Genomic DNA, 12,805 nt, shown 5'->3' on the forward strand with positions numbered 1-12,805 from the left:
TGGCCACCTGATGCAAAGATCTTACTAATTCGAAAAGGCCCTGATGCTGGGAAAGATTGAGGGCCGGAAAAGAAGGGGATGACAGAGGATGAGATGGTGAATTGCATCACTTACTCAATGGACATGGGTTTGGGTGGACTCCGGGAGTTGGTGTTGGACAGGGAGGCCTGGCGTGCTGTGGTTCATGGGGTCACAAAGAATCAGATATGACTGAGTGACTGAACTGAACTATAAGTAAAACATATGGAAACTGCTCAAGAAACTAAAAGCAGAACTCTCATATGATCTAGCAATCTCACTTCTGACTATATACCCCAAATAAATAAAATCAGGATTCCAAGATATCTGCATTACATGTTCATTGCAATGTTATTCACAATAGTCAATATATAGCAGCAACTCAAATGTCCATCAATGGATAAATGAATAAGAAAATATATTATACACAAACAAGGAAATATTATTTAGCTTTAAAAAAGGAATTGTGTCTTACACAACAATATGGATGGACCTGGAGAACATTGTGCTAAGTGTGATAAGCCAATCACAGAAAAACAAATATGACATGATTTCACTTATGTGAGGCATCTAAAATAGTAGAACTGATAGAAACAGCAAAATGATAGTTGCCAGCCTATGGGGGAATAGAAAGTCAGGAGCTGCTTACTCAGGTATATAAGATGAATGAGTTTTAGAGATCTACTGAGCAACATAGTGCCCTTAATAGTTAATAATAGTGTATTGTGCTATTATTTGTTAAGAAATAGAAATCATGTTAAGTGCTTTTCTAATTTTTTAAAAAAGAACTAATTGGGATAATAATGAAAATTAAAATAATTAAAATGATATCTCACTAGATTATGATGAAGATTACACACAAAAGATGATGACCTTTAAGATAGATAAAAAAAATATATATCCAGTTGAATAAAGAAAACAAAAAGTTTAAAAAACTATGAATAGAGCCTCAGATACATATAAGACAATTTTTGCAATGTTAACAGTTTAATTCTAGAAAGAGAAGAGAAAGAGACATGGACAAAAGATGTATGTGTAGAAATAATGCTGAAAACTTCAAAAGCTGGTAAAATACATCAATTTAAGATTTCAGTTCAAGAAATGAAGTTCAGTAAGATAAAGTCAAAGAAAATCATGCCTAGGCACATCACAATAAAATTTCTGAAAACCAAAATGAGTAAAAATATTTGAAAGCAGCTATAAAATAATAGACTGCACATCAGTTACTTGGAAATAAATGAATGACATAATTAAATTGCTGAAGCTTCTGTACCCATATATATCTATTATCTATTTCCATATTTACTTTATCTTCATTTACACATATATCTATATCATCTATATTTATATCCACATCTGTTTTCATCTATCTTTCTATTTATGAATGTGTTGTCATCTATGTCTATCACTCCTTTAAGAATTAAAGGAATAAATTTATTGCTAATAAAATAAAATTAAATAATTTGTTGGAAGATCTGCTCTAAGAGAATACTGAAGGTATTGTTCACGTTGGAGGGAAGTGATAGCAGAAAGTACCTAGGTTCATCAGGAACAAAAGAAGAGCAACATAATTGTTAAATAGATGGGTTTATATAAAAGAGCAGTTTTCCTTTTAAGTTCTACAAAATAAATAAGTTGTCTATTTAAGAGGTAAATGATGGGTAGGTCTCAAAAAATCTACCAAAAATCTGCTCTAATGAATAAGTGAGTTTAATAAGGGTGTAGAATTCATGGTCAAGTGCAAACACCTGGGCTTTGAGTCAAATGATATTTTCTAGAGACATATTTTGTCTCTCTTAAAAAAAAAATAGTTCCTGATGTACTACTGAGCCCTAGGAGAGATTTAATATTTAACCATGAAATACTACATTACCATGAAAATTGAGTTGTTCATAAAAACCGAGTGTTATCTCAACCTTCAATACATGACACAGGAAGTGCACAGAAATTATCATCATGTGGACGCGATATACAAGTTCAGTGCTGAAAACAGGTATAAATTATAGGAGCAAATGATTTAAACTCCCACCCATGATTTATATTTTCCCTACATTGCCCACTCTCTCAACCCCCAGCTACACTCTCAAAGAGATGTCCCTGTAACCAGTTGATGAAAGACAGAGGGATGGGGAGAAAGAAACTAAAGAAAAATGAAACCTGAACATAAAATAGTTGTGCACAATACACTGGTGCTTCCTGAAAGTGGCCCTACAATACCACAACACCTCTCAGGAGAGAACCTGAACAGTGGTTAGGAACTTCAAAGCAATGAGATTTAAAATCAATGATAACAAGATCTGAGGGAAAATTATGAAACTATAGCTCTCAGAATTAGAACAAAATACTTGTTTTCAATGAGAATGCTCACCAAATGATAACCAGAATAGAGAAAGTTGGACTTTCCAGATGGCTCAGTGGACCTACAATGAAGAGACCAGGAGATGCAGATTCGACCCCTGGGTTGGGAAGACCCCCTGGAGGGAGGGCACGGCAAACCACTCCACTATTCTTTCCTGGAGAGTCCCGTGGACAGAGGAGCCTGGCAGGCTATAGTCCATAGGGTCATAAAGAGTCGCACAAGATTGAAGCAACTGATCACAGCACAGTACACGGAGAAAGTTATCAATAACTTGTTGGACAAAATGACCTATTCTTTGGATGTCAGCTAGATTATTTGACCAGATACTACAGAGGGATGAACTACCTAGGTTGGGGTTTACTCACTAAGGCTGAACTACTACCAAATTGCTGAGTGAGGAAATTACAGTCTTTCCTGGAGGATATGGCAGCCACAAGAGAAGATGTATACAATGGATTGAACCTTTCATGGCAAGAATAATGATTTCTCTCTCCCAGGAGAATTTTATTTGGATATAAATTTCTCTTCAAATCTGCAGTGCTTCTTTCAGTAAGTTCACCATCAGTAGACTTATAGAGTGATGTCTTTAACAACAGAGAACACAAACAGCATATCCTCTGTTCAGGAAATTCACTAAAAGTGACTGAAGTTTAACAATGTGCTTGTGTTCATCAAATTTACTCTTGTTATGAAATTGTTATCCTACAGCTGACCTAATAGAAAACTAAAATGGCTATTAGAAACTCAATAATGGTTCAGGCTTTCCAACAACATCTGTTGAGTGTTCAAGTTGGGATATGTTCTGAATTAGTGGCCAGTAAGTTGTATTGTTTCTCCCATAAACAGAATACCTAAGTCTAGGAGTTAAGGTATGGAAATGGGAGTGATCTTAGTCATTATTATTTACATAATTCCATGTGAAATTCTTCATTTCCATCACTGCAAATTTATACTTTCTGATTTCTAAAGAAGGAATATTCCCTGTCTTGTAGACAAATTCATTTGTATCCAGTTTTATGCACACATAAAATAGATAACTAATAAGGGTCTACTGTATAGCACAGAGAACTCTCAATATTCTGTAATGTCCTATATGGGAAAATAATCTAAAAACAAGTGGGTATATGGGCTTCTCAGGTGGTGCTAATGGTAAAGAACCTGCCCGCCAATGCAAGAGAAACAAAGAAGCTTGGTGGGCAATAGACTATAAGGTCACAAAGAGTCAGACACAACTGAAGTGACTTAGCATGCACATGTATGTACTTGTATAACAAATTCATTTTGCTGTAGTACAGAAGCTAGCACAACATTGTAAATCAACTATATTCCAATCCTTTTAATAATTTTTTATCCAGTGTTATAGGACTTACATGACATTATGACCATGTTGATTACATTAATTAACATTTCTTAGTGATGGGATCCTTAAGTAACATGGTCACATTATTTCCAAATGATTATTTAGCACCACCCATATATCCATTCGTTTTTAGATTCTTTTCCCATATAGGCCATTGCATAATATTGAGTGGAGTTCCCTGTGCTATACAGTGGGTCTTTGTTAGTTATCTATTTTATGTGTGTATAAAACAGGGTACAAATGAACTTATCTACAAGACAGGGAATATACCTTCTTTAGGAATGAGAAAAGCATAACTTTACAGTGATGGGAATCAAGCATTTTACACTGAATTATGTAAGTAATAATGACTAAGTTCAGTTCAGTTCAGTCACTCAGTCATGTCCGACTCTTTGCAATCCCATGAATGGCAGCACGCCAGGCCTCCCTGTCCATCACCAACTCCCAGAGTTCACTCAGACTCATATTCATCGAGTCAGTGATGACATCCAGCCATCTCATCCTCTATCGTCCCCTTCTCCTCTTGCCCCCAATCCCTCCCAGCCTCAGAGTCTTTTCCAATGAGTCAACTCTTCGTATGAGGTGGCCAAAGTATTGGAGTTTCAGCTTTAGCATCAGTCTTTTCAATGAACACGCTGGATTAATGTCCTTTAGGCTGGACTGGTTGGATCTCCTTGCAGTCCAAGGAGATCCTGCCCACTCTCAAGAGTCTTCTCCAACACCACAGTTCAAAAGCATCAATTCTTCAGCACTCAGCTTTCTTTACAGTCCTACTCTCACATCCATACATGACCACTGGAAAAACCATGGCATTGACTAGACCGACCGTTGCTGGCAAAGTAATCTCTCTGCTTTTCAACATGCTATCTAGTTTGGTCATAACTTTCCTTCCGAGGAGTAAGTGTTTTTTAATTTCATGGTTGCAGTCACCATCTGCAGTGATTTTGGAGCCCAAAAAAGTAAGGTTTGACATTGTTTCCACTATTTCCCCATCTATTTCCCATGAAGTGATGGGACCAGATGCCATGATCTTCGTTTTCTGAATGTTGAGCTTTAAGCCAACTTTTTCACTCTCCTCTTCCACTTTCATCAAGAGGCTTTTTAGTTCCTCTTCACTTTCTGCCATAAGGGTGGTGTCATCTGCATATCTGAGGTTATTGATATTTCTCCCCACAATCTTGATTCCAGCTTGTGCTTCTTCCAGCCCAGTGCTTCTCATGATGTACTCTGCATAGAAGTTAAATAAGCAGGGTGACAATATACAGTCTTGATGTACTCCTTTTCATATTTAGAACCAGTCTATTGTTCCATGTCCAGTTCTAACTATTGCTTCCTGACCTGCATACAGACTTTTTAGGAGGCAGGTAAGGTGCTCTGGTATTCCCATCTCTCAGAATTTTCCACAGTTTATTAAGATCCACACAGTCAAAGGCTTTGGCATAGTCAATAAAGGAGAAATAGATGTTTTTCTGGAACTCTCTTGCTTTTTCCATGATCCAGCGGATGTTGGCAATTTGATCTCTGGTTCCTCTGCCTTTCCTAAAACCAGCTTGAACATCTGGAAGTTCATGGTTCACATATTGCTGAAGCCTAGCTTGTGGAATTTTGAGCATTACTTTACTAGCATGAGAGATGAGTGCAACTGTGCGGTAGTTTGAGCATTCTTTGGCATTGCCTTTCTTTGGGATAGGAATGAAAGCTGATCTTGTCCAGTCCTATGGCCACTGCTGAGTTCTCCAAATTAGCTGGCATATTCAGTGCAACACTTTCACAGTATCATATTTTAGGATTTGAAATAGCTCAACTGGAATTCCATCCCCTCCACTAGCTTTGTTTATAGTGATGGTTTCTAAGGCCTACTTCACTTCACATTTCAGGATGTCTGGCTCTAGGTGAGTGATCACACCATCATGATTATCTTCGTCATGAGGATCTTTTTTATACAGTTCTTCTGTGTATTCTTACCACCTCTTCTTAATATCATCTGCTTCTGTTAGGTCCATATAATTTCTGTCCTTTATTTGGCTCATCTTTGCATGAAATGTTCCCTTGGTAACTCTAATTTTCTTCAAGAGATCTCTAGTCTTTCCCTTCTAGCAGGTCTTGTAGGTTTTCATAGAACCGTTCAACTTCAGCTTCTTCAGCGTTACTGGTTGGGGCATAGGCTTGGATTACCGTGATATTGAATGGTTTCCCTTGGAAATGAACAGAGATCATTCTGTTGTTTTTGAGATTGCATCCAAGTACTACATTTTGGATTCTTTTGTTGACCGTGTTGGCTACTCCATTTCTTCTAAGGGATTCCTGCCCACAGCAGTAGATATAATGGTCATCTGGGTTAAATTCACCCATTCCAGTCCATTTTAGTTCGCTGATTCCTAGAATGTCGACATTCACTCTTGCCATCTCCTGTTTGACCACTTCCAATTTGCCTTGATTCATGGACCTAACATTCTAGGTTTGTATGTAATATTACTCTTTACAGCATCGGACCTTGCTTCTATCACCAGTCACATCCACAACTGGGTATTGTTTTTGCTTTGGCTCCATCCCTTAATTTTTTCTGGAGTTATTTCTCCACTGATCTCCAATAGCATATTGGGCACCTACTGACCTGGGAAGTTCCTCTTTCAGTATCCTATCATTTTGCCTTTTCATACTGGTCATGGGGTTCTCAAGGCAAGAATACTGAAGTGGTTTCCCATTCCTTTCTCCAGTGGGCCGCATTCTGTCAGACCTCTCCACCATGACCCCCCATTTTGGGTGGCCCCACAGGGCATGACTTAATTTCATTGAGTTAGAGAATGTTGTGGTCTGTGTGATCAGATTGACTGGTTTTCTGTTTTTATGGTTTCAGTGTGTCTGCCCTCTGATGCCCTCTCACAACGCCTACCATCTTACTTGGGTTTCTCTTACCTTGGAAATGGGGTATTTCCTCACGGCCACCCCTACTGACTTTGAACATGAAGTGCTCCTCTCGGTCTTCTTGCACCTGCGCAGCCGCTTCTCCTGTGATGGCGTCATTTCCTAATGACTAAGGTCACTCCCATTTCCATACCTTGACTCCTAGACTTAGGTATACTGGTTATGGGAGAAACAATTCCACATACTGGTCACAAATCAGAACATTATAATTTGAACACTCAACAGATGTTTTTGGAAAGCCTGAGCCATAATTGAATTTCTAATAGCCATTTTATTTTTCTTTTAGATCAGCTGTAGGATAACAGATTTTATAACAAGATGGCTCAGATAGTAAAGAAACCACCTGCAATGTGAGAGACCTGGGTTCTATCTCTGTGTTGAGATCCGTTGGAGGAGGGCATGGCAACCCACTCTAGTATTCTTGCCTGGAGAATCCCCATGGACAAAGGAGCCTGGTGGTATATATTCCACGGGGTTGCAAAGAATCAGACATGGCTGAGTGACTAAGCACAGCACAAATAAAATCTAGATTATCATTATTAATTCAGTTATTAGTTTAGATCATTGTTATTGCTGTTCAGTCTTTAAGTCATGTCTGACTCTTTGTGACTCCATGAACTGCAGCACATCAGCTTCCCCTGTCCTTCACTATCTCCCTGAGTTTACTCAATTCATGTTCATTGAGTTGGTGATGCTATCTAACCATCTCATCCTCTGCCACCACATTCTTCTGTTGCCTTTAATCTTTCACAGCATTAGGGTCTTTTCCAGTGTGTCAGCTCTTCACATTGGATGGCCAAAGTATTGGAGCTTCCACTTCAGCATCAGTCTTTCTGATGAATATTCATGGTTGATCTCCCTTAAGAGTGACTTGTTTGATTTCCTTGCTGTCCAAGACTTTTAAGAGTCTTCTCCAGGACCAGAGTTTGAAAGCATCAGTTCTTCAGTATGCAGTCTTCTTTATGATCCAACTCTCAAATCTGTACAAACAATTGTTTTCCTTTACTTCCAGTCCCGAATAGTTTAGCATAAGGTATGTTAATAATGTGTAACTCTATATTTCAATATTTAAATTAGAAGATATCAAAAGAAGGTTGTCACTAAGCTATGACATATGTAAACAATTACACAGGGAGAGACATGTGACCTAAAGGGTTTAGTGTCTCCTAATTTGGATTACCTGTTGGCTGCTTGCCATCACCATTGTCTCCTTCTAAGCCTGACTTTGGAGATTGCTGAGAAGTTGGTGATGACATTTCCCAGAATACATTTTCCTCTACAATTCTAAAGGCAGACTTTGAGGTACATGATTAGAATAGTGAAGATCGAAGGGACGAAGTCATTTTCTTTTAGTGAATTGTAGAAAGATTCTTGGGTAGATGTCAGATTCATTATGGCTTCCCAGTATGTTCCTGAGAACCAACCACCTCATGACTTAGAATGAAATAAATGATGAGATTGAAACAGATGATTGGAAATTCTGAGATTTCACCTCTTTCCTGCAAGTCTGTGAGGTGAATCCATCGAATGCTGTGCAGGCTCAGTCCTACAGTATATACTTCCCTGACCTTCCGTGGCAGTTTCCTGAGTCTTGGCAATGACTTAATTGCTTCCTTGCCTTTTGAATTCCAACTCTTCCTGTTAGCCTTTAATTTCTATGCTAAAAAGTTTATTCCTAAATTACATAAGGCAGTTCATAGGTAGTTATATAAGGTAGTTTATGGTTTTTTTTTTTGTTTGTTTGTTTTGTTTCTTTGTTTTTGTATTATTTTCCCTGACCAATATTGATTCAAAATTCTGTTCTAAAAGATGTCTGAGCATGCCAGTTACTGTAGAGCTAAGATGAGCTCATCATCATTCTAAGATGATGAGCACGTGCAGATCCTACCAGCTCAGTCAGTATATTTGAATCTATGCTAGGTGATTGTTGAAAGTAATTAAAAATTTCAAAAAACGTTAAAAAACAAACAGACCATTCTGATTCTGGTAATTATAGTATCTTACCTATTTTCTGGAGACTTCTTTCCAAAATGCTATTTCAAAATATATGAATATTTGTGGTTGAGTCAAAGCAAGTTGTCTGTTTAGATAAGGTGGAATGAGATATTTGTTTTTTTAGTGTCTTCTTTGAATGGAGAACTCATGATTGATATTGATAAACCAAAGTGCCTATTCACTAAGAACCTTTCCTCAAATTTGTTGAGTAATTTTGGAGCTAAAAAGAAAAATAAATGGGTGACTAAGGCAAATCATATAACTCTTTGCCTCTCACTTTATATGTTTGTAAAATCAGGGTAAAAATAGCATCTGATGTGTGAATTGAATGACAAAAATATGTAAAGATAGATTACACAATGCTTGTAAACATGTAATACATTTTAGCTTACTGGGAGAAGCGGGATTACAGGGACTTTTTGTCTCATGCCTGCTAGTGTTTTGTGGGAAAGTTAACATTTGGATGCTTTAATGATGTTACTAAGCCATCTAGAAAAAAAACCAAACAAACAAACTTGAGTTTGTATTGATTTTACTTTTTTCAGAGAGTTAGGAATGTCTCCAAATTCAGTTCTTTAGCATGAATTATGGAAATAAACACTCCTTATGGGTCTCCTAATGCTTTTCTTTGCTCATTCTGTGCCAGCCAGGGCCAAAGTTCCTGGAATGCTACAGTTGTCAATGATCCTCTCCTAACATAATTGGTTTCTATTTCAATTTGAATTAAACATTTGTTTTGCTGACAGTAATTCAAAGAACCAAATCATTTCGTCTCTTAGAAACAGCAGAAGATGTGAAATAATCCTCATAATAAGCAACGTGTGCTTTCTTGATAATGTACAGCTACTTGCCTGTAGAATAATAATAGTTAAGAAAAATATTTTAAAGATCCGTTTATTTCTTAGAATTTTCTAAGACGAAATGACATCTACTTTATTTAGAAATAAAAATTTACACTGAATTAACTAAAATTACATTTCAGCAAATACCAATACCAACACCAACTCCATACAAATATATGGAAATCAAGAATACATTTTGATAACCATAGTATAGACTACAATTAAGATTGCATTAGCTGCTGAGCTCTCTGTTATGTATGTTTGCTCATATCAAAAGCTCACCCAGCCTTGTCCAGTTTTAAAAATGCATCACAAATGTATTTTTTTAAGACTACAATGAGGTCAAATAAGGCTATACATGTAAAGAAAGAAATATGTTAGAACTCAGACAATATTGGTACTAAAATATGTCAAGAATTTTTGACTTTCAAGATGTATTAAATATGCTAAATTAGTACTTTACAAATATCAGTCATTATTAACTTTCTCTTATCCTCTGTTCCTCATATCCATTCAGTTATCTATTCTGTTAATTATTCTGACATAAATTTGTCTTTTTTGTTGTTGTTTTTATTCCCACATTAATTCAGATTTTCCTAAAAAGCCTGTAGTTGTTGTATAGTTACTTTTCTTCACTCTAATCTATCATTCCATTTTAATCTGTTTGATTGGTTCTTATCAGATTTGTTTTCTAAAGTAATAAATTCATTATCAGAATTCTCTGATAAAGGCCTCTAAGTAGATTTACTGTTTTAGTTCTTTATTTCTCTTAATGTGTTTAGGCTTTATCACCTGTGTTTCCTTTGTGGATCAATCAGACATGCCTTTGGTGGACTTTGGAGCTGGACAGACCTAAATTGACAGCTTGAGTTTGTCCTCTAACTGTGAGATGTGTTTGAATTCTTCAGGCTCTCTAAATATTATACGCCTGTCTACGAACTGGGCTGCCCTGATAGCTCAGTTGGTAAAGAATCCACCTGCAATGCAGGAGACCCCAGCTTGATTTCTGGGTCGTGAAGATCCACTGGAGAAGGGATAGGCTACCACACCCCAGTATTCTTGGGCTACCCTTGTGGCAGAGCTGGTAAAGAATCTGCCTGCAATGTGGGAGACCTGGGTTTGATCACTGGGTTGGGAACATCCCCTGGATAAGAGGAAGGCTACCCACTCCAGTGTTCTGGCCTGGAGAATTCCATGGACTGTATAATCCATGGGGTCACAATGAGTCTGACACAATTGAGCAACTTTCACTTTCATTTTGGTCTTCCCTGGTGGCTCAGACAGTAAAGAATCCACCTGCAATGCAGGAGACCCTGGTTCGATCTCTGGGTCAGGAAGATCCCCTGGAGAAGAGAATGACAATCCACTTCAGTATTCTTGCCTGGAGAATTCCATGGACAGAGAGGCCTGATTGGTTATAATCCATGGAGTCACAAAGAGTTGGACACAGTGAGTGACTAACACTATCACTTTCACTAATTACCATGGAGAGAAAAATGTGTGCTTGCCTCAAAGAACTGTTATGAGAATTAAAATTAAGTAATAAGAGGTCTCAGAGCTCCTTGTGTATGGGTTTTCCCTTGATTTGATTTTTGGCATTTCCCACAGCACATCTCCCAAACACCAGTCTTCATTTCCACATTAAGTAAAGAGACCAAATAAACTGAGACTGACTCCTTCCTCTGGATCACAGTAAATGTCTGCTTCTCCAAACTTGTTGAAGGGAGAAAAGAAGAGCAAGAAGCAGCTGAACATATTGATGAAGCAAATGACTGATTTAATGAACTAGCCAGTGAAGAGACTCTGAAAGAACAGAAATATAACAAACTCCATCAACCTTGTTTTTTCAGAGGTGGTCAGAATTGTTCACCAAACCCCATAATTTTGGGGTGACACTATTTGCCAACCATCTGCAAGTGTCTGTACTGCTTGTGGAGGAGGAAGAAGAATGATGCACTACTTGATAGGAATTGAATTGAATTTGAAGATGTTAAATCAGGTTACAGAATAGATTTTTATTTTAATGAAAACTCTTACTTCAAAAGTAAAATTCTCTCCAAAGAATTTCGTCTGAATGAGAGTGGTGATTCATCTTCAAAGTCCGCTGAAATCAAATGGAAATCAGAAAAGATCTGACTAAACACACAAGAAGAAACACAGAAGAGAGCCAGCAGGAAGAGACAGCATGGGGAACCAGAGAGCTTCTTCACCTGGTTTACTGATCATTCTGATCCAAGTGCAGATAAGTTAGGAGAGGCCATCAAAGATGATATTTGGCCAAATCCATTACAGTACTACATAATTCCTGAGATGGATGATGAAGAAGGGGAAGGAGAGGAAAAAGATGATGAGGAGGAAGGATTGGAAGATATTCATGAATGATGGGATGAAGATGAAGGTGAAGACGATGAAGATGATGGGAAAGAGGAAGGAGATGAAGATAAAGGAGAGGATGACTGATGGAACACTAATGGATTCCGGCTCTCTTTTCTTTCTTTCTATCTTTTTTTTTTTTTTTAATTTTCTCTATTCCCTGAGAGCAAGTTGCAGTATTTTTTTCCCTTCTTGTGCAAAGTCATCCTGTTTTTGAGGTCTCTTTTCTTCTTTATGCCATGTTTCTTAACATTACTTTGAGCAGAATTTAGTGGGAAAAAGAATCTCCACCCCTTTCTGTTCCAAATCAATTTTATCCTTCATATCTCTACAAAAACTCTATGGAATCAACACTACCATGCTCTAGGGAAAAAGCAAAATCTTATGTTCGCTTAGCTCTTCTGAAAGCTGGAGGGTTACTAAGCTCCTGTGTAATAGGGCACAAAATGTTTAGCTTTTGTTCTTTTTCTAGATATTGGGCTCAGACATTATACTGTGTCTCTGTGTGAATAGACAGTTAGCATGTACCAACTTGTATCTGTCAATTTTCTCTTGTTTAGAAAAAGAAAAAAAAAATTAAAAATGGAGTTACAGAAGGTCAGCAAAGGGTGGGTTTGAGATGTTTGATTGGGCTAACTGGGCATTTTGACAACGTGTCTTTTCCTTTGGCATGTTTAGTTGTAACGTTTATGAACATCCTTGCAATTTTAGGTGACACTTTTAACATAAAATTCTCTCCTGATTATGACTTGAGCCCTTCCACTCAATGGAAAAATAAGTAGAACCTGTAGGATATTATTTGCAATTGACATTCTCAATTATAATTTTCTGTTTATTGCTAAATTTTTATTTCTGTTTCACTGGAAAGGAAAGGTGATGCTCAAAAGTATACAAGTTGCTTCGCTACAATAAAATAAATGTTTACATGAAATG

General features: G+C 37.3%; 1 pseudogene; it reads left to right on the forward strand.

Annotated features, from left to right (window-relative positions):
- The first annotated feature begins 1,874 nt into the window (after positions 1–1,874).
- On the forward strand, positions 1,875–12,216 carry LOC120883228 (annotated as a pseudogene).
- The last annotated feature ends 589 nt before the right edge of the window (positions 12,217–12,805 follow it).

This window comes from Oryx dammah, unplaced genomic scaffold (genome assembly GCF_014754425.2).
Source record: "Oryx dammah isolate SB20612 unplaced genomic scaffold, SCBI_Odam_1.1 HiC_scaffold_24, whole genome shotgun sequence".
In the NCBI taxonomy this organism is placed as follows: Eukaryota; Metazoa; Chordata; class Mammalia; order Artiodactyla; family Bovidae; genus Oryx; species Oryx dammah.